This window comes from Argiope bruennichi, chromosome 7, assembly GCF_947563725.1.
Source record: "Argiope bruennichi chromosome 7, qqArgBrue1.1, whole genome shotgun sequence".
In the NCBI taxonomy this organism is placed as follows: Eukaryota; Metazoa; Arthropoda; class Arachnida; order Araneae; family Araneidae; genus Argiope; species Argiope bruennichi.
In genome coordinates this window covers 119,147,819-119,169,822 of record NC_079157.1, presented here as the reverse complement: position 1 = coordinate 119,169,822, position 22,004 = coordinate 119,147,819, and the positions used below count along the sequence as shown (strand labels likewise).

The 22,004-nt window shown below is 29.1% G+C and overlaps 2 protein-coding genes across 2 annotated transcripts in view; one reads left to right on the top strand and one right to left on the bottom strand.

Moving 5' to 3' along the window:
• Window positions 1-22,004, bottom strand: part of LOC129976663 (GTP-binding protein 8-like) — a 163,814-nt gene that overhangs the window by 98,713 nt on the left and 43,097 nt on the right. The window lies entirely within an intron of this gene.
• LOC129976655 (G-protein coupled receptor Mth2-like) overlaps window positions 5,864-22,004 on the top strand; it is a 75,378-nt gene continuing 59,237 nt past the window's right edge. Inside the window, exon 1 of the mRNA XM_056090343.1 lies at window positions 5,864-6,085. The gene's annotated coding sequence lies outside the window, so the exon portion shown is untranslated. The remainder of the gene's footprint in view (window positions 6,086-22,004) is intronic.

Genomic DNA, 22,004 nt, shown 5'->3' with positions numbered 1-22,004 from the left:
TCTTTATCCGTGTGCATTCAGAGAGTCAGTGATATGACTTATCTGATAATAAACATTAGGAACTTATTTTGGATATTGATAAACTGAATGGTTTCAATATGATATATGTTTGTTATATGATTGTAGGAACATAATCATATTATTATAAGAATTATTATATGATTTTAAGAATTATTTTCTGAAAAATTGTTTTATGTTTATAAAAATATTGAAGAAAAAAAAAATTTACTTAAAATACCAAATTTGGTATTTTTTAGATACTTTTAATATGATTTCAAAGAGATAAATAACTATAAATTATGAAAAATAATTTATTTGATTTATTTATAAATTTACAATATCTTTCTTAGCAATATATTCATCGATTTCTCTTAATAAATACCCACTAAAATTCAAGACAACAGTAAACTTTTAGCTTAGGATACATTTTCTATTAATTACACGTTCTGATAAAAATAGAAATCTCATGAAAATTTCGTTGACCAATTGATGATTTATGATAATATAAAATATATATTTTTTATTCACTTGTCCAAAGACTTCCGACTTTTAAAATAAATATATTTACTGTGTGAATACTATTTTTTGCTAGTACTTGTATATCTAAACTGCAGAAAAGATTCAACAATAAAAATTGCTGCTTGCTCTTTAATGAAGAAGTTTGAAGATGAATCTATTTTAGTTATTTTTTAAATAATCTTCGGATCAATTTTTTTCATAATTTACGTAATATTATGATTTGCAAAATAGTCATATGTGGTAAATATTAGTCAGGAATGCTTTAAATGTTTAATATTCTGCCAAGTATTAAATACTGAACATTTTTTAATCACTTGGCAAAATATTAAAAGAGACAACTACAGTTGTTATTTATTTTACAAGCTTTTAATTAATTAGACTTATTTAATGTTTGTGAAGATGTAGTTTTTTTATTCATTTTCTGATTTGCTAAAAAAATTTCATATTTTACACATCAATAATATATATATCATATTACGATAGCAACTGTATTTCACTATTTTTTAGAAATTAATAATTGATCAATAGTAAAATGTTAGTTTTACAAACAGCCACCATCTGGTATAATTTTTTTTTAAAAGTCGATTTCCAAATTCCTTAGTATTTCTTAAAATGAATTATGAAATTAAAGATTTAAAAGAAGAAAAGGATCAAAATGAAAGAATTCTACATTTTAATTTATTATTAAAACTGTTTTGTTCAGAATAACTATTGATGAAATAATAATACTTATGATCTAAAAGTCATCGATGATAACCAACGTAACATAATCTGATTACCGGACAATATTACATTTTTATTTTGAAGATTCTATCACATTTTAATATTGAAATAATGAATAAATTAATTAATTATAATGTTGTTAATTCTTTTTAATGTCGTAATCAGTACTGAAATAGTTTTCATTCTTACTTTTGGCCACAGTAACTAGTTAGAAGGATTTCTTTTTCATAATTAAATCAACTTTCAACTACTTCATTTAGCTAGATTATAAAATTCAAAATTTAATTTGATTGATTTCAATGATTCTTAAAAACTATTTGCTTCTTCAAAATTCTCCAAATCCTGAGCAAAAATATTTACTCTTGTTAGAACTTGGAATTACGAACTACAATCGCTATGAAATAAGAAGAAACAAAAAAGTTTCTTACAATAAACTTCAATTATTTTCTTGTTCTAATTTATTTCATACTTTTTATCTATTTATTATTCGAGTATATTTCTTTTTTACACCAAATCGCACTAAGCTGCAAATAATATAACAATATTTTTTACTCTTAATTATTTTCCGATTCTTTTATGTAAGGTATCATTATTTTGAAAATATTGTCCTTTGTATAGCATGAAAAATGTAAGTTAAGGAAGGAAGATCATAGACTTTTAAACCAGGCTCTAAAAAATGTTCCATAAATGGTCAAGAAAAGTATCCAAAATCTGGAATGCCTACTCTCCTTCTGTGTGTCCATCCGAAGAACACTTCCCGTCAGATGTCTATGTTTACGGCTCTCGTTAAAGAAACGGGCTACTGTAAGAAGAGTTCTTTTCGCATAGGTAGAAATTCATTTAAGTTTCTTACATTGGCGCGTTTAGTGCCAATTTGGCTATATTTGGTATTATTACATTCCATTTTTGAAAAGAAATTTAATAAATAATTCACTATGCTCAAAATCATTTGAATACTCGGTATCTTGAAAATATCTGATAGTCCTGCCACATGCATACAAAGAACAATGTGATTCAAATGGAGAAACTGAATAATTATTTGTATGTCTAATAATTGCAAAAAAAGAAAAAAAAATCAATTTTGAAATGTAAAATAAAATTATGCATGAGAAAAAAATTAATCGTCTTCATTTCGTTTGTTTAAAATTTATGTAAGTAATTAATATCCAATTCTCTGGAGCAAACACGAGGTAATCTCTCTAATTTAACATAAAAATAATATTATGTAAACAAGTTGTTTATATGCTAATATAAAGCAAAATATTCATTATTATATACGCTTGAAACCTTTTCATAATTTATATATATATATTTTATCTGAAGTACGTACTATTTTCCGAAACACAAAATTAACAACAATTATACTATCAATTTCTAGATTTTTAAAAATCGAAATTTGATTTGTAAATTATTTTCAATGTGCACAAATTAATGCACAGTAAGAAGAGATTTTATCAAATTTTCGATAAAGAAAATGAAAAAAATTAATGGCATATTGAATGCAATGAAAATTGTTACCTTTATTGCTTATGAAATGCTGATCTGTTCGAAATTAGTCATGTAAGGGTAACGGATGTAGATCTTTAGAATTTCCGCTTGTTTGCGATAATCTTGTATTTCCTCTCTACAATCGAGCGCGAGTTATTTTATTTACTTATTTTTTTCCCCTCAAAGGATGATGCTCCATCAATATCATACTTGCTTAAATCTACAATTAATGCATAATCTAGGTAATAGTTTTTCAGTGGGTATTTCTCTTAATTTATCAAATTTGATGACCAATTAGGGGATGCTAATGCCTCCCTCAATTTCTTATTATACTCGATACTCTGTCACCTCTTTTAGTACCACCGATATTGCTTATAAACTTCAATACGTTTCATTGCCATTTTGCCGTAAATTAGTTGACTTACTCATTTGAAAAGTCTCAGCAAAATAATTTTTTGGCGACGTTTAACATTTGGCATTTGAAAAGTACTCGAAATTCGGTATCTCCTCTCCCCCCCCCCCCTGACAAGAAATGGCCGCAGTCGCCTGGTGTCAAGGTTTCGGCTAAACCTTTACGAGAAATTTTCATTTCTACGCATTCGAAACTTTGCTCCCTAGGTGGTCGGTTCTGAAGCTTTCAAAGAGAATGGCTTCCATACATCATTGTATTTTAAAACAATGTTAGGTTTCAATGCCTATTGTGGAGTAATCTGTCTATTACAAATACAGATACACATTCTTCCGAGGCATTTGAAGACAATTGGCCCAATAACGAAATTTTTGACTAACATTATGAAACTAATTATGACTGAACTATTTATGACTATGAAATTATTAATGACTAAATAAGCAAGTAGACGGCGACACGAATTGCAGAAGAGTCTCAAGGAAACTCAAGTCATTTGAGAAGCAGTGGGATATATTATGTGTCATCCACCTTGAATGAAGTCTAAAGGCATGAAAAATTATATAGATACGCCATATTTTTAGTGTTAGGAGCTAGAATTTTTACCATGTGTTGATGTATTGAGCTGAAAAGTGTTTTATTTATATAATATTCCTAAAAGAATTAAGTGCATCAATCAATGTGGCATCAGTGTTATGCCGCGCTGAAATAAGAATTTTAATATTCAATTAATTTGTGAAGAAAACAATTCACAATCATGAAGAATATTCCCTCATTGAATTTAATTCCTTTAACTCAGCACCATTCATCTGTGAGAATTTTAGGTCAGGCTGAACCATTCGTTTTATTTGATCGCATATCTTTCTTTCAAGCCGAGTCAATTAATGTTTCAATCGAGTTTCATCCTTCATTGTTGCCTTCCAGTATATTTTTAGTTCAGATCCTTTTTGTCGTTTTAAGAATGGCGATATACAGTTAAAAAAATATCATCAATCGAATATTGTGAGTTAAACAGAAAAGACAACAAAAGAAATTTAATTCTTAACTCTTTCTCCAATGATGGTTTTAAATAATTGTCGTATTAAGTAGCAACAGCATATTATATATAATGATATCTTTTAATCTAATTCAAATCTTAATTAATTTCAAAATTTCATCTTAATTTAACACATATTAACTTCATTCTAAAATGTTCTCTTATTTCCTGATCCGTTTCTACTTTTTTATTTAATTAATTCGACACACCTACCCTATAAGATTGCTGATTTCAATATTTTCTCACGCTCCAAGTGAAGGGATAAAAATCTCTAATGCTTACAACATTCTTTTAAAGATACCTAAGATTCTTTAAAGATCCCTTTCCTAAGACTACATGTGTCAAAGAAATCCTTATCAAAATCTCATAATAAAATCACTGAAGGGAAAAATTTCGTTGTCTTTTGCTCTTGTGTCGCGACGTACACTGGCACATCTCATGCCGCATTTTTTTTCTGAGCAAATTTTGACTCCCATGGTCTAATAAATCGGATTAAGATATATTATATATATATATATATAAGCGAAATTAATAACAAAAGAACGTGCGTTAAGGGGCAATTAAATGCTGGAAAAATATGAAAATTATGACCTCCAGTGCATTTCTTAATCCATTGGCCTACGAATTCACATAAATTCCTAATTAGATGGTACATCCTATTTGGGATTATTATTTTAATTCTTGAGTTAAAATAAAGGGTATTAAAATATTGAAACATTTCTAAATGATTTTTGTATTCTAAATTACCTAATATTCTAATTTAATTGCATATTTAAAATTTAAAATTCAGTCATTTGATGCATGTTATTTCTGCCTAGCCAAAAAAAAAACGAATAGGCGTGCATTCTGGCTTTGTATTAAGCTATTAAAATTAATTCCAAATGGACTCCGGGACTAAAGGGTTGTGCATTTGAGACACGTTTCTACCAAAATATCCATCGCAGTATGTGACTTTCGCAAGTCGCCTGTCTTTGCAAAAGTCAGCCTCGTCATCAGAACACGACTCAAAATTTGTTCTATTCCAAAATAACTATCGTGTAGTTTCAAAGCTTAGAATGAATCAAACTAAATTAAACCTAAATTTGCCTTCCCATGATGCTAATCTGTTTCTCCTCTAATCACCTTGCTAATAGTTTTTCATCCTTCTTTCTGTTGTGTTACCCAGAGTATAATGGATAAATTTAGAGTTAATGTGCAAACGCCAAAAATAGGCGATTCCACAAGAAGTTGAAATAGCTACATATTTTACATTTCTAGTAAAGCAAATATCTGTTTCCTTATCGAATTCTCAATTAAAAGGGTATTTTGAGATTTCATTACTCCGTGATTCAAAGATTAAGGAATAGCGTAAATGCAAATTGCTCATGTTAGTTCAATGAGACAAATTTCTTTCAGAAATAGTGCAAGAAACAAATTGTGGAAAGCTGTATACATTTTCTGTATTCTTTGCATTTTTGGTATTTAATAAAGTTGCTTTTAATAAAAAGACACGGAATGCCGCATTCACATAAATAAGAATATCTTATTTACTTGAAAAAAAATAATGATTATGGGAACGGAAATCCTGCGACAAATTCCTAAGCAAGGAAATAAGAAAAAAATATCAACTACCTTCAGCAATCTAGGTCGTCTGGTTAATATAGGTCATTGAAGAACAAAATTTTAACTCTAAATTCTCCGTACTTAAAATGTTTGTTTTGAACCAAGAAAGTACCTCTCTGTTTGCCAGCTTCAATTAAGCCAGTTTACTTTGCTCTTCCTTATTTTTTTTTTAAAAAAGTATTATGATTGTTGTGAGTTGAAAGATGCTCTAACAAACTCATCTCTTCTTTACTTAAGCAGCTAAACGCACATTCTTTTCTTTCCATTACTTCAGTGCTAAAGAAGCTAGCACAGTGCGTGCTCCAGTTCATGTACGTATTTTCGCTATTATATTTGAATTAAAAAAATTATTAAGCATTGTTTTATAAGAAATAATAATGAAATGTGGTTAGTAAATTCACAAAATTTTATTTTTCAGTCAAAAAACTATTGTACTGATCAGGTTTGAACAAAATGCTAGGTATTTTATTTATTTATTTATTTTTATAGTATTATATATAGATCAGAATTCGTAAAAATATTTTCATCCCAAATTCGTATTAAATAGAATGACTAAAATTTTATAATATGAGACTTTAAAAGATGATAAATGGAAAGAGGATCATTAATATAGGCTAAATAACTATGCTTAACACGTTAATAGGCAGTACGCCCTCAGGCGTCAAACTCATGAAAATGATATGACAAAACGCCTTACGATGTAAACGTTTTAATCCGTTCTGTCATATCACATAATTTTATAATTATGCTTTGTGACGTTACGCCTATAGGCAATCTATGAAATTTAGTAGTGTCTCAGCAGGCATTGCCATCAAGATTGTACTGTCCATCAACGTGTGAAAGAATTATTTTTAATAAAGGTAATTTCCAAACTACTTTTTCTTAGAAATGTTTAAGAACTTGAAAGATAGAAAGAAAGAAAGAAAGAAAAATGCCTAAACTCTTCTATACAAATATTTTAATATATTACATTTTTAATGTAATTTAAATACTATAAAATAAATCAAAATTTAAGAAAACTACTCAATTTGCTATTAATATTATCTATAGGTACTATCTGCCTGATTAAGCAATTATAACGATTAATCGCAGATGCGATTAATAATTGTAGTATTTGGTATAAGGTTATTACACAAAATTTGCCGATTTCTATTGGATTTTTGAGTAAAATCTTTTCAGAGAAAGTCCGTCTGCTCGGCAATTCGAATTAAGTTAACAAGATAGTTACAAAACGAAAAGAGCTAGATAGATTAAATTCGGTACACAGATTTCAAATCTATATTGTAGAACACTTGTCAAATTATGAGTCAAATTCAACCAGGGGTTGAACATCTGTCGGTCTGTATTTTCAGCAATATGTAAACGCGATAATTCAACAACACAATGGCTTAAATGTATCAAATTTGGTATTGAATTTTGTGATTACAAATACAGTTTTATGTCAATATTTTGACACAAAACTATACACAAACCAATCGTTTGATTAAAACGTATCTAAAACACAAATTTAGTGATAGGATACTATTAACGTGTGCCAGGGATTCATCGTCAAATAATTCGCCAGAGATGATACAATAAAAATGCTAAATTCACACCAAAAGTTAATATTTCGTATCCATTGTACGCCAATGCCATATAAGACGTTCTCTGTCGTGACAAATTTATTAGAGAATATGCGAGAAAATTCCTGGGAGACAACTCCCGCTGTTTAATGATTTGAATTAGTATATCTTAAAAGTTTTTTCGGCAACTAGGTAGGATTTTTTTTAAATCGTCGTAAAATTAAAATTTAAACTCTTTTCAATGTTATGTATGGGCAAAAAAGTTCATTTTTTGACAACTTAGATCATTTTAAGATGTCATTCATAAAAGCTAATATGAAAAAAATGCAAATGAATTTAAAGGTATATTTTCAAAATCGAAATAAAATAAAGAATTAAATTGACTTAGAATTGCCAATTCTATCTATCTATCCACCTAATAAAAAGACTGATGCAATAGTCTGGATTTCTCCAATTGCGAAATGTCAGCACGGATATTGCACAAGAAAAACAAGAGACGGAATTCGTCGTAACGTTATAGCGGGAAATTTTCAAGGTTAAAAGAGTAGAAATTCAGTTGTTATTTTGTATTCAGCGGGAAAAGCTAATTTTGGAATGCAGCCAATAAGACGAATCGTTAAAGGTAGTTTTGGTAAAACTCGATTGTCATGAATGAAATTGTTGTTTGTTATTTTAAATACTAATATTTTTTTTTCTTTACTGAGATGAAATAATCCAAGATGAAGTTTGTGTGTATTAAGATGCTTATGATTTTTTTATTGTTTTCTTTCAAATGCACCACTGAAAGCTTGTTTCTAGAGGCGATTTTCTTTCCTTCATTTTCTTTCTTGCATTGTTAAAAGGGCAGGAAGAAGGATTCAGTTAAATAACTATCATGTAACACCATGTACTAAAACGATATATAGCATAGCTTAATAAAGAGGAAAAATGTTCTTGAAATTCGATGAAATAACACGTAAAACAGAATTATTCGAAATATGCTTTCTTTATTGTATCATTCTTGATGTTTTACTTAAGATGTTTACTTAAGTAAACATCTCGATGTTTTACTTAAGAGAAATTATCCAGGAGGATATTTATGATGTTCAAAACAAATCTGTGCAGTTATTAGAATGAATCTGTATATTTTAGCTTAATCTGTCGAACAAAATACAATTTTAAACTAGCTGGAGTGGCCTTCTCTAAAGTTTCCAGCATAACCCAGAGAACACTTAACATGGCAAGCACAGTAAGGACCGGCCATGGTTCTCTCACTCCACAGGGGGATATTCTGCCAAATTTTGCATCCCGGGTTCCAAGGTCGCCCTCAGAGAGCATTAACCGGAGGGAAAAGAGAGAGACGGGGTGTAAAGAAGCTAGGAGAGACAGGAGAGGACGCCATATCCAGTTGGCTTGTGTTTGTTGATGGTTATGAAAATATTTCTTAAATTACCAAAGCTGCACATTTCACAACAATTAACCCATGTACATAATGTAAATTTATGTAATTAAAACTATTACCTAGAATCTGGCGATTGGCTTTTATTTATACCGACAGGCAGTTGGTCACATCTACATGAAATGACAAATTAACAGAACGGTCAACCTGGGCAGTCGGAAAACGCGGGAACTCGTCACAGCTGGACGGGAAAAACTTGACTAGCACATACAGTTGTTACAAATTATTAACCTTTGGCTAGAATTTAGCATTTTTACAGAATCTATTGCATGATCCTTGGAGAGTTTTTGGATTAATATCCAAGAGGAGTTTAATCATATCTAGATATGAAATTCTGGTTGTAGATGCGTTTTTCAGCAACTGATTGAAACAAAAATGTGACACGGAACTGCAATTGTAGTCACAAAATCTCATATTAAATTCAATGCATTTAAATCATTGCGCTTTTAAGTTATCGCATTTATATAATTCTGATAGATCAGACCGTCAGGTGACCCATCTTTTGATGGATTTAGAAATTTAATGAGTGGTAACACTAGACACTGTGTACCGAATTTCACCCATCAAGTTCCCTTCTGTTTGTAGTTGCATTTAAACAGCCGGGCGAAAGACGTTCTCTGAATGGATTTTGCTCAAAATATGACAGAACTCTACACATTTAATGTAAAAACTGTATACCAAGTTTTTGAGATATTTTTTTTACAAACAGGCGGACAGGCAGAACATATTGCCAAAAAATGCGTTTACCGAACAAAAAATCTCGAGTTCGAATATTTTGACGATGACAATATTTTCATATAAAAATATATACACGAATAAGAAATAACAAGAATGTAATATATATATATATATATATATATACATACAAGAATAAATAAAACTTCTTACACAAGAATGTAAAAAACATAGCTTAAATTTTTTTATTGGTTTAATCATGGAAAATTAAATTGCGCATAAGGGATTTAACTGAAAATAAACAATCAGTATTCCCGGAGAATCAAGAAAGGAAATCCGCCTGTTCGTTCTAATAAAAGTTAACATAGAGAGTTAGATAGATAAGATTCTATACAGAGATTTAACATCTATAGTATAGACACCTGTCAAAGTTTGAGGCAAAACCAACAACGGGTTGACTTGTCTGTTGATCTGTACATGTTCAAAAAACATGTGAAAGCGGTAGCTCAAAATTGTAATGACAAATGTATGAAATTTGTTATGGGATTTTTTGATTACAGGTACAATTTTGTGTCAAATCTTTACTTCATTCGTTTGAGAAAAACGTGACTAAAGCATAAATTTGACTTTTGGATACTATCAGCCTCATGCGAGGGATTAATCGTCACATAAACTCTAAACATTCATCAAAAATGCTAAATATTTACCATCGGTTGATATTTCGTACTTATTGTACGAAATATTATGCAAGACGTTCTCTGGCATGAGCAATTTATTAGAGAGGATGCGAGAAAGTTTTGGGGAGACCATTCCAGATGTTTTTTTTCTTCCTCACTTTAGATATTCGTCTTTGAAAAGCAGAATTTTTTTTTTTTTTTTTTTTTTCCTAAAATGAATCATCTTTCAGTGGATTCTAGCAGTTTCTATTTTAATCATGTCGATAGTCCATTGTTCTCTTTTTTAGCATCAAAATACCCTCATTGATCATTTTGTCATAACTTGTTATAAAATTGATGGGGTAACTGAATTCCGTAATTATCGGAATGCACTTTCGAAAAGAACGTGGTAATTATAACAGCATTTCTACTGCATTCTTTGAGAATAAGAGGATGCAGGAAATCTTGTGAAACACTGATTCCATTAATGTATTTATCTATAACTTTACATTGAATAAGAATTCAAATATAGCAATTTGAATGATGAAAATGTACATAGAATGTTCTTAGATTTAAGGAACTAGAATTTAAATATAAATTGTAATTTCTGTGTAAATTTATAAATAAGATTTTATTTACATATAGAGAATTTTAAATTCTCTAAATTTTTATCATTGCGTCCTATACATTCAATACTGGATGTATGAATGCAGCTTTACTGGATGTTTTCATATTAGTGTTTGATTTGATGCAATGATAGCGATAAAGAGAAGAAACAAGCATCCAAAATTCGTGTTTGAAGTAAATAGGTATATACTTTCTTTAATTGTGTAAAAGCCCTATTTTGACTTTTAAAGGTTCTATCACCAATAATGAGATTTATCTTTTTCTAAATTTCGACACATGAGACGTTTGAAATGTGATCAGATGTGGTTCAGAGAATAAGTATTCCGGAAATATGAATATCTAATTAATCAGCAGTTTTCTGATATTTTCAGTTTCATTCATTTAATAAGAAAACAAATAATAGTAAAATCGAAATATTTTACGTTTTTGCTGAAATTTTTTTAAGTAAGTCTTTTTGGACCCATTCTATAGAATTAGAAATTCTGAATTCTGATATGAAAGAAGACGTGAGATTTAGATCTCTAAAATGAGTTATGCTTCTTGCAAAAATGATAAAAGTTAAAACAGAATATTTTTTTTCTTTATAATTCAAATTTTAATTAAAAATAAAATTCATCTTTAAAATAAAAATTAAATTCACCTTTAAGAGATTTGTTGTAAGAAACGTAGTTGTGAAGTTATGATAATTTGTTCAGGACAATTAAGGAAATGTTTTAAAACTATTAAAAAAGAATAAAATAATTCCTCTCGGCAAGCTGGAAGATAAAGATTCCTTTACATCTAAGTTACTATCTGGCAATATAAATTGTTGATATTAGTAACAGTCAAAATTAGAGATTGAAAATCACTTTTCAGACCCTAACTTCTAAGATTTTGCAGTTGTCGAAACAGTTTAAATATAGAAGTTGTTCGTCCTAAAGAGGCACTAATTCAGTTTATTGGATTTATTTTTTATATCTTCAATATTAAGAAAGTTATAATAAAATGAAAATTTCAACCCCAACCCCCAACATTTCCACTCCCTTTGAGCTAGATGGGCCATTTACGAACTCGTCCGAGATTTTTACATTTCTAACAACATATTCCAAGCCAGTTAAAATCCAAACAAAATTACTCTAGTTATCCTGTTTACAAGATAACAGGATGAAAGCATTGTATGCATATATATTGTTACAAATTTTGTTTCTACAAATACAGCCAATCAATCGTAATAACGCAGCGCATTTAATCGCTAGTGCAGCAGCTTGCTTGCTGTCTAATCCTCTCAAAATCCTGTTACTTGTCAGCTACTCCGACTGTCTCTGGGTGTATCTCGGTTCAAACTGGATGGATCGTGAAACTTCTCGAACTTTCCAGTATGATCCAGTTAGTCGCCAAACACACCAAATTCGTCGCCAAATGGTCGCCAAGCTCTGAGGTCATTGACGCGGCACCCGCTCAGTACGCACAGGGCAGATCTTACAACGGTTTTTCCCACGATGACTCTATTCGTGCCGGGTAGCAAAATTACAGATTTGTAACAATATATATATATATATATATATATATATATATATATATATATATATATATATATATATATATATATATATATATACACACACACACACATAAACTTTTGAACAAACGGTGGTTTTACATTCTAGAACCATGTTCGGTGAAGAAATTTTCCAGAAGTTTTGAGAACCATTGCAATAGGTAGTCTTCCTATAAGAATCTGCCTACAAGTAGAGTATTTGAGTAGTAAAATAAGCCCTAGATCTGAAATGAGAAATTTAGAAATAGCTAAATGGCGAATCGCCTATCGTTTACTTTCTTCGATACGGAGTGTATTAAGAGAAAATATTGTAATCGTCAAAAATTTGAACTCTAGTTTTTGACAAATCTTCTTTTTAAATCTTCATAATTAGCGTGCATATTTGACAATATCTTACGACACTATTTATTCAATATTCGCTTTCATGCATTATGTATAAAAATCAATGAATACCCGATTGTAAGAGTTTTGTCATCTCTACTCGCCGATTTTCGTTTCAAATGTAACATTTATTTTTTAATGAAAAGAAATATTCAAATTCTTAATACTAGATTTACTAAGGGGTCATTTTGACCCCCCCCCTCAGAAAAGTTTTCGTTAATTTTCTTCAAGAAAATTATAGCCGTATTTTATGAGATTTTAATTAATTTTTACTTGCATTTATAAGATATATAAACGCGAATATTACCTTCTACATTTTCTTTTTTTAAATTTTTCTTTTTTTAATTTCGGAGGAATGTATACAGACTACTTATTTTTACCGAAGGGGTCATTTTGACCATTCGAATAAATTTTGTTGAGTATACATACATTTATTTTTAAATATGTAACGGCTTGATACGGACACATATAGATATAGGTATAAATCTATTCTTATATAAAGCTCAATGTGTGTGTGTGTGTGTTGGCGCTCTACAGGCCAGACCATTTGACCTACAGCTACCAAATTTGGTACATGTATACCTTGGAAGTCGGAAATGTGCACCTGGGGTGCACATTTCCTGGGGTTTTTAATTAGAATTTCAATTATTAATTAAAAACTAACTTTCCCGCCAAAAAATCTTCATTTTCCCCACCGCTAAATGAGTAAGGTTTCAGTTTTTTTTTCTCCCCACTCTAAAGAGGCTAGGGTTAAGATTTTTCGGCCGATTATTTCAAACGATTCTGTTTATTTTCTTAATGTTTGATACATTTAAAATTAAACATTGTTAATGAATCGATCTTTCAGATTCATCCTGAAGTACTTTTGTATTAAAATAACACAGAATAAAGGAAATTAAAAATGTCTAATCTACATAGCGTTACCCCAAATGGCGTAGAAAAATTCGCGCATTTGCGTTATCGTAACTGGCGTTGAAAATTCACGCATGCTCATTGTGTTCTGATTGTTATGACTGATTGTGGACTTGATTTAAATTATTTTTAGGTTAGTTGCATGCTTTTGTAATTAAATTGTATTTATGTTAGTTATATATTTTTTGTATATGCTTATAGTTTTAAGTACATCGTTTTTTAAGTAGTTTTTTTTTATCCTGTTTTCAACCGATTATTTTAAACGATTCGTTATATTTTCTTAGTGTTTGATGCATTTAAAATTAAACATTGTTAATTAATAGATCTGGTCATGATGAATCTGAGAAAATTTTGTTGACAAATTCTTGAAATATTACATAAATTAAAAAAGATATTCTTTAGTGCCTATAAAGTTTAAACGCTCAGTGACGGTTTTCAGTAATCATATTACAAAAAAATGCTTTGTTTCAGTAAAAAATATTATTATATTAATTGCAGATTAATCCTTTCCACTTTAATTTAATGTGTAAATTCTACGGGAGCAAACAAAAAATTAGAGGGATACATATTATGTTATGACTGAAGGCTTTTATAATATTATGAGTAAATTATATGACTATCAAAATTTGAAAATATTTTGATAAAGAAGCTATTAAAGTAGGAATTGCATAAAATATTTAATTATTAAAATTTTAACGAACATTAAGATTGGCAAACCGGCTGGTCGCCAAAGGCGGCTAGATATAGAAATAAGTATGTGTTAGTAAATTGTGCGTATATAAGAAGCAAGAAGACGAAGCCGAAAATCAATTAAATAGAAGCTATTATAAGTAGTAAGAAGACGTGTGAGTCAATGTTTTTGTAGATGTTGGCAGAAGAATAGATGGCCTTGAAGACTCCGTATTCGAAAATAAACACAGAGGAACTCCCTTTTCATTGCACCACATCTCAACAAATATATTGAAAATAAAATTTTTTTTCCCTACTTTAACTTTATAATAGATAGATCAATTCATATTTTTTCTGATTACATACCGAAAGAGGTCATTTTGACCCCTTTGGTAGAAACAGGATATGCCAACTCATAGTAAACCTAATGTTAAGAGAGGCATAAGCAATGTTTTCTTTTTATCTGTTTTATATCAGCACACAAAAAAAAAAAAAAACCTATTTATACGATATATATATCCCATTTTCAAAATTTTTGATCTAATAAATATGAACATTAAACTATCATTTAACACAAATCAATTTATTATTAAATATTTCAAAATTTAATTATTAAATATTTCGGAAATAATTTTTCTGCTAATAACGTATCGAACTCTCATAATATCATAAGTTACGTCGGCGTTTTTTTCCCAAAACTATTACAACAAAAGAATAAACACACATTTTTATTTTTTTAATAGCACGATTGTTACGATTCCTTTTTGAGAAAACCTATTTCCTCTGTCAAATTCGACATTGTTTTTTTCGTCACCCATGCTGTTTGAATTTCAATGGGAAAAACCACAACTTTTTAGTGATGTGAAAGAAAGAGAGAGAGAGAGAGGGGGAGAGAAAAGGGGGGTATTGTTTTTTAATCACCGGAATCATTTGCAGAGGCATTAAATACGTAGTTAGTTTTACAATAAGTAAAAATGAATGTTCTAATTTTTAAAAAAAAAAAAAAATTGAAAAATGAAATGGCATTGTCTTCAAGTATGCCATTGCCATTTGACGAAAAAATATCCTATATTTTCCTCATAATAAATTCATTTATAGTATTATTATCGATTGGTATTTAAATATAAAACTAATACTAAAATTATTTTGTAATGTAGCAGTCACGCTGTCTGTTGTAAATCATGAGGCTTTCTTTGTTTTGTTTGTTTAAGAGCATTCGAGCTTCCTGTTAGGACCAGTTCCTCCTATGACGTAATGAATGCTTTGTCAAGAAAAATATTAAAAGTTTTCAGAATTCGCTTCGTAGACTATAATGAATATGTAACTTAATTTTTTGATTTTTTTGATAAATTTTTCAAAATGTTAATTTCTATGTAAATTTTTTTATTTATCATGGTAGCTTCGTTTCCTTACTCAAATGCGAACATCCTTTTACAGAAATCTGATATAATTGCTATAGATCGCTGTCTGTTAGGCTTAGCTAAAATTATTAATTGCATTTATTTATGTTTTTCAATCCAAATTTAATTGAAAACTCACATGGATATTCATTAAATAAATAAAGAAATTGGCAGAGAAAAAAATGGGATAAGGACATGGACAACGAATAAGATGTTTGTATAAGTCAAAACTAACTTAAACTCGAAGATCCAAAGAGTAGTTACATGATATTTTGCAAGAGATTATAGCAAATTTGATGTTGAATTACAAGTATTTAAGCTATTTACAAACAAATTTCAAGGCTTTTTCATTAAGAGTAGCTTGAAATAAAGAATGTAATATGCAATATATAAAAATGCAAAATATAAAATTTCTGTTTTTTTTTTAAATATTTTTTATATTATTTTAGATCGTATTTTCGAGAGAAAGCAATTTATGTAAAAATTATGTTGGAAAATAAAGGCGTTTATTCAAAATCGTAGACCTGGTAAAATCCCAAATTCTTTTTATCCCAGTTTACAGTGTTTAACTCGATGAAAGATACTAAAGGATTTTATGAAGGTATTTTAGATATTTCCAAGTCACGAACGATTCAGAAATGTTTCGTGCTGAATAGCTCAGTTTCCAGCCAATTGTCCAATAGTAGCAGTAGAAAGAGTGCTTAAAATAAGTTATTTCTAAGAACTCGATTTATAAATTCATAACATAAAAGAATTTAATTTTTTTATTCGAAAATAGAAACGAAAATTTACTGATGACTAGGCGCCTTTGATGACCAATTCGTCCGCTGCTGTTATTGATAACAAAAAAATTCAAATAAACTTTTTATATGTATCTTGGTCTTAACAATTTTAGCAGCAAAATATTTAAACTTCAAATTTTTATAGACAGTCATTTCCTAGACGTTTTATACAATTCTATTCATTATGCCATGCCTCTCCTAGATTCTTTGTAACTCCAGCTAATATTTCAAACAAAGAATGATTAAACAACAATTAATCAAACAACTTGTAAACTGAATCAAAATCAGTTTAAGAAATTTAAGAATCACAAGTAGAATTATTCAACATTTAAATTTTGTTAAAGGCACTACTAAATATATTTGCTAAATATGCAAGAAAAAAAATCAATAGAATTTTTATATCTTGGTTATATTTTTTTTTTTTTTTTTTACTAAATAAGAAAAAGCTAGAATCAAATATTAATAGCAACAGTGAAAACGATATGAATTTCATTAAAATAATGAAAGAAATGGCGAAAATAAACTAAAATTTAAAAAAATTTAAACTATTTTAAACAAAAGAAGGATTAAGCAACAATTTATCAAATAACTTGTAAGCTGAATTGAAATAAGTGCTTAAGAAATCGAAAGGTAACAAGTAGAATTATTATCTTTTCCATGTCCAAAATTATGATATTATTTTTTTTTCATTCATTACACTATATTAAGAAAGAATAGATACTAATATTTTGTTTTCTTTTCAAATGTTTCATCTATTTAAGAAATAAATAACTTTTTAAGTTTTAAATATTTCATAATTAGTTATACTGAATCTTTAAAAGTAAAGTTAAGAGAAAAATATTGTACTCATATTTAAAACTTACACACCAAATATTATCAAAATCAGTTAAAAAAAAAAAAAAAAATCCAGGCTCAGTTTTTTATAGCTGAAATTTGAATCAAGTATGTTATTCAAATATACGCTAAAATTTTCTATTTTCATTATAGAATTTTATCATATGATTAAAGTTTTATTTATAGCATCTACTGAAATGTAATTTAATCACATATTAATGAAATGATTTTCATATTAATTATTTTAAGTATTAATAATATTCCCTAATAACACCCATTGAAAAAATATTGCATGATATTAAACGATATTTACAATATTGTATAATTTTGAATAAAATAATATGGCATCATGCAAGAATTTGCAATATGCTGCCCTACCTGCATTAAAGAGGCTATCTAGTTTGAAATGATCCGATTTTGTTCTAAAATTATTTTTCACATGAGTTTTCATCACTAGATGGCGACTCAATCGCATATAAAACATTTGAACGAAAGAAATGGATGAACGAATAAACTCTAATTAACTATTTAGGTATAGGGGGGAAAAATTAAAAGTAGTTTAGTACAAAAAAATATATGACTCCTACAATATTTTCTGATGTATGATGTTTCTGAAGATTTAATGTACTCACTCAAATGTACATGAATGAATTATCAAAATCTTTAGAGAAATGAATAATAATGATAAATTGGGATTTTACTTTTTTGATTCACTCATTTTTAACAATATGGTTTTGTGTTGCCCTTAGCATTTTTTTTTTATTGCTGGAGGGGGGGGGGATATTTTTACATAAAGTTTTAGCGAAAGTGCCGCGATTACGCTTACTCAATATATTTTGGTATATTTTGAAAGTTTGGAGAATTGGTACTTTGTCTCAGGTAACATCAACGTCATGTGACTATGGATTAAATGTAAGAAGACTAACTATCATGTAGCCCCAAAACAGGATGCCTTTACGGGTGGTGCAAAAAGCAATTAAATCAGTGATCTAAAATGACAAATTTTGTAGAAATCTCGAAGTTAAATTTTTAGATAATTACAATAATCTTTCTATGGGGAAAGTGATGGGAAATGCGAAGTACGACAATGAAATACAGTCCTGTAGATTAAAATTAAAAAATAAAAAGTGAAAAAGTATGAAAAAAATCAAAAAGGTAATAATATTCTTAGGTTTATGTACTTCAGTTTGCATTTGAATTAAATTAATTAAATTTCTTTACTCTAGACTTAAAAAAAAATTTATTCCTCAGCTGAGGGGTTGAGTAGAATTACTGAATTTATATAATATACATGTTAAAATGAGTGTGAATATGGATGTTAAAAAAATACTTTAAAATAATTCTTTATGCAAACATTGAACTATTTCTTGAACAAATTTTTCTGATATAACATTAGAGGTAAAATCAATTTCTGAAAATTTTTCCTCCTTTGAAAAAAAGACATTAATTAATAAATTTACTAAATGCGGCTTTTTGCACTGATTTATGATTTAATATTAGCGAAAAAACCTTTAGATCCTTGATTTCCTCGAATTTGGAATCTTCATAAAAAGGAGTAATATTAGCAATTTAAAAACGCAGTTACGATCTATAACACTACGAATAGGTCCTTACTCTATTAAATGAACATTTATTAACATATGTGCTTTATTTACATGTATAAAAAAATTGAGTTGTTTTAAATCTTCATTTTGAAAAATATCTAGACCTGGATTTAAAAAAAAATCCCCGATGTTACAAAATGAAAAATAATTTCTAATGGTTATTGTTTGAAAAATAAATTTATATATTTATGTTATTTTTCATCAACAATTTCCTGCTATTTCAACTTTCAAATTACTATTTAATTTTCCATAAAGAAAATATTTGGGAATATAATTTTATGTCATTTATGCACCATTATCGTAGGTTATATAGGAGGGCACCTCACAGTCCAATACAAAGAAAGGTTTATGTGCCGCTTAACAAAATGTGCTAGCATATTCACATTCAAAGTCCTATAATATCTTGATCAAAGCCGATTAAATAAGTGAGTAGTGTAACAAAATAATTTTTTTATTTACAGCCCTATGTATTTACAAAGAACAACCTGTTCTCATCTAGATTAATATTATTTACAAAAATCAAATGACAAAACAAACGAAATAGTTCCTCGATCAAATCTGAGAATAAGTCACCAAAAAATCGCTACCAGGCTGTTAGCTCTAAACGGCTACTCCAGGGCAATTCCAAATATCCACCGATCTTTATCGGGTGGACCCTATCACAGAAGCCTGAATCACACGAAGCTCTCAATCTTCCGCATTCCGTAGTCTCGCTCAGAACTCAACTTTCAAGTCCCTTCTTCTCTTTTCTCTTAAACAACCCCCCCCCCAAAAAAAAACACCCCTCATTTTATTTTTATCAGATCTCCGCCTTCGGTTTCCCATCGGTGAACTGGAGTTCCTTATCATCCAATAGCTACTTAGCAACGCTTCCTCATTGATTAAAAACCCGACCGAGGGAGTGTCTGTTAAGGAACCAGTTTTGTGGCCGACCGCCTCTGATATTTAATGACAATTCTTTTTGACCCGGTTTAAGATTTAATGATAATGGTTGCTGGTGATTGATCGGTTCTTGAGGAGTCTTTTCATAAAGGAAAGAAAAGGGGTTAGCATCTGGGTGTCTCGACGTCATGATGGATCTATTTGGAACAACGGGATCCACATCTGGTTTCCTACACCTGGATATAGTAACAATTGACCAGACATAATGATTCTCCTAGTGTAAAGGTTCCACATCTGGAAATCCGGATGCATTTGTCTATGTAAGGGAAAACGGGAGAAGTTACAGCCCAATATAGGCACTTTAAAATGTAACAAAAATTTGATTTAAAAAATTAACGACGCATTTAAATCGTGGAAAAAGAAAACAAATTTCAACTATATTTCTTAATTTGCATTTTAAGCATTAATAATTTTTTGATATATTTAGCAATGAATTTATTGTTAGGTAAGAAAATGTAATATTTATTAAGATGGGCGGAAGACCGACCAAAAAATGTCAATTTCGTTCGTCTTACTGTTGTCGTATCTCTATGCGATTTTCTTATAGTCACCTAATGGTCAAATCGGACTAACGACACTACCTCATCTTCTATATTTGTAAAAATGTAAGGGAATTATAAGGAAGTATTTTTAAAAAACCAAGTGAAATAAAAAAAAATCAAAAGTAAGTATAAAAAAAATGCATGCTTTTTCGAGTTTAAATTCGGTAAATTTAGTTATAAAAGATCCTGCTTTGGTAATAATACTATGGCTGTTTTGAAGCTAACTTTAAAATTACGAACCGTGGTCAGATATAGAGTACGACATTGGAGCTGAGACTCCACTATCCAAGCTTCTGCACTACACAAACCGTAACGTCAGGCTCCCGACGTCAGATTTTGTCTATACCATCTCCACATACACAAAGAATATTTACTGGATTTGGGTTTAGAATCTGAAGCCCTCTAGCCCTAAAACCGAGACCTTATTAATAAACACCCACGGTCCTTTACATTTCTTAGAACTGTTGGCAAAGAAAGAAAGATTTCATAACTTTCAGAAATTGCTAAAAAATCAGACAACACCGATGAATATGTTTCTTTTCACCAGAAAATCTTTTAAAGCGTTATATAAAAACAAAGCGATTCTTGAGTACCTACTTAACTTGAGTGTAAGGGGAAGGTAAAATATTGTTCAAACGATTGTGATGTGTTTACGTCTATCTGGACGACAGGTATAAAGCATACATGAAAAGTCGTCTTCGCATAATCAGTTCCTGATTTAGAATAATGGATGCACGTCATTGTAGTCATCGTAAACTTCATTTTGCAACTTTCGAAGGAGGCTCAGATGCCATTTCTGCAAAGTTATGTGCATGCCTTATTTTAAAAAGACTTTCTATTTTGTTTAATGTTAGGAGTGCTGCCACAGTATAAATGATACTGTATGACGTCTTGCATTAATTTGACGTCACGTCTTCATGCTTCACGAATTTTCTTTAGGATAGGGGCTATCTAAAAATTTTCAATGATGTTTTTTTGGGTAAATCTCAGTGAAATTTCATATAAGATTTTTTAACAAGTATGAAGAATTTGTGATTGTGAAAATTAAGAGAAGGTAAATTTAATAAGTTTATTAACAATATTAATTGTGTTTTAATAAAATAATTCTTTTATTTCAAGTATTTTTTTTATTTTAGAATTAATATCATAATTATTATGGAATCTAGACACTTTTTTTCCCCTGAAATTTTTTCTTAAGTACTTTTATTAAAAGAATGGGACACAGTAATAAAATATAATTGATATAGAAATCACAACTTGTTTCACATATCAATAAATTCTGCAGATATTGAAGTAATGTATTTTCATCGACAATATACAATTAAAACGAATTTTAAAATAAAGACAACTAGGGAAAATGTCGAATAGAATATTCCATCTTTACAAACATATAAAAAGTTAAATAAAAGACGATAAAAATAATAAAAAGTAACATTTTAAAAATATTTGCAAAAATATGGTAGTTAAAATTTGTAAGCAATCCAAGCTTTCATCTGAAAAAAAAATAATAAAGACAGAAAGCTATATATATTGTAAACGATTTTATAATTTATTTTCAGCCGTTTTTCGTGATCAGCTGATTTGTCTTGAATATTACTTGTGCTTAATTTAAATTAATCTCTTATGCATAATCCAATGTTCATATTTTTCTCAACAAAGCCTTTTTAAG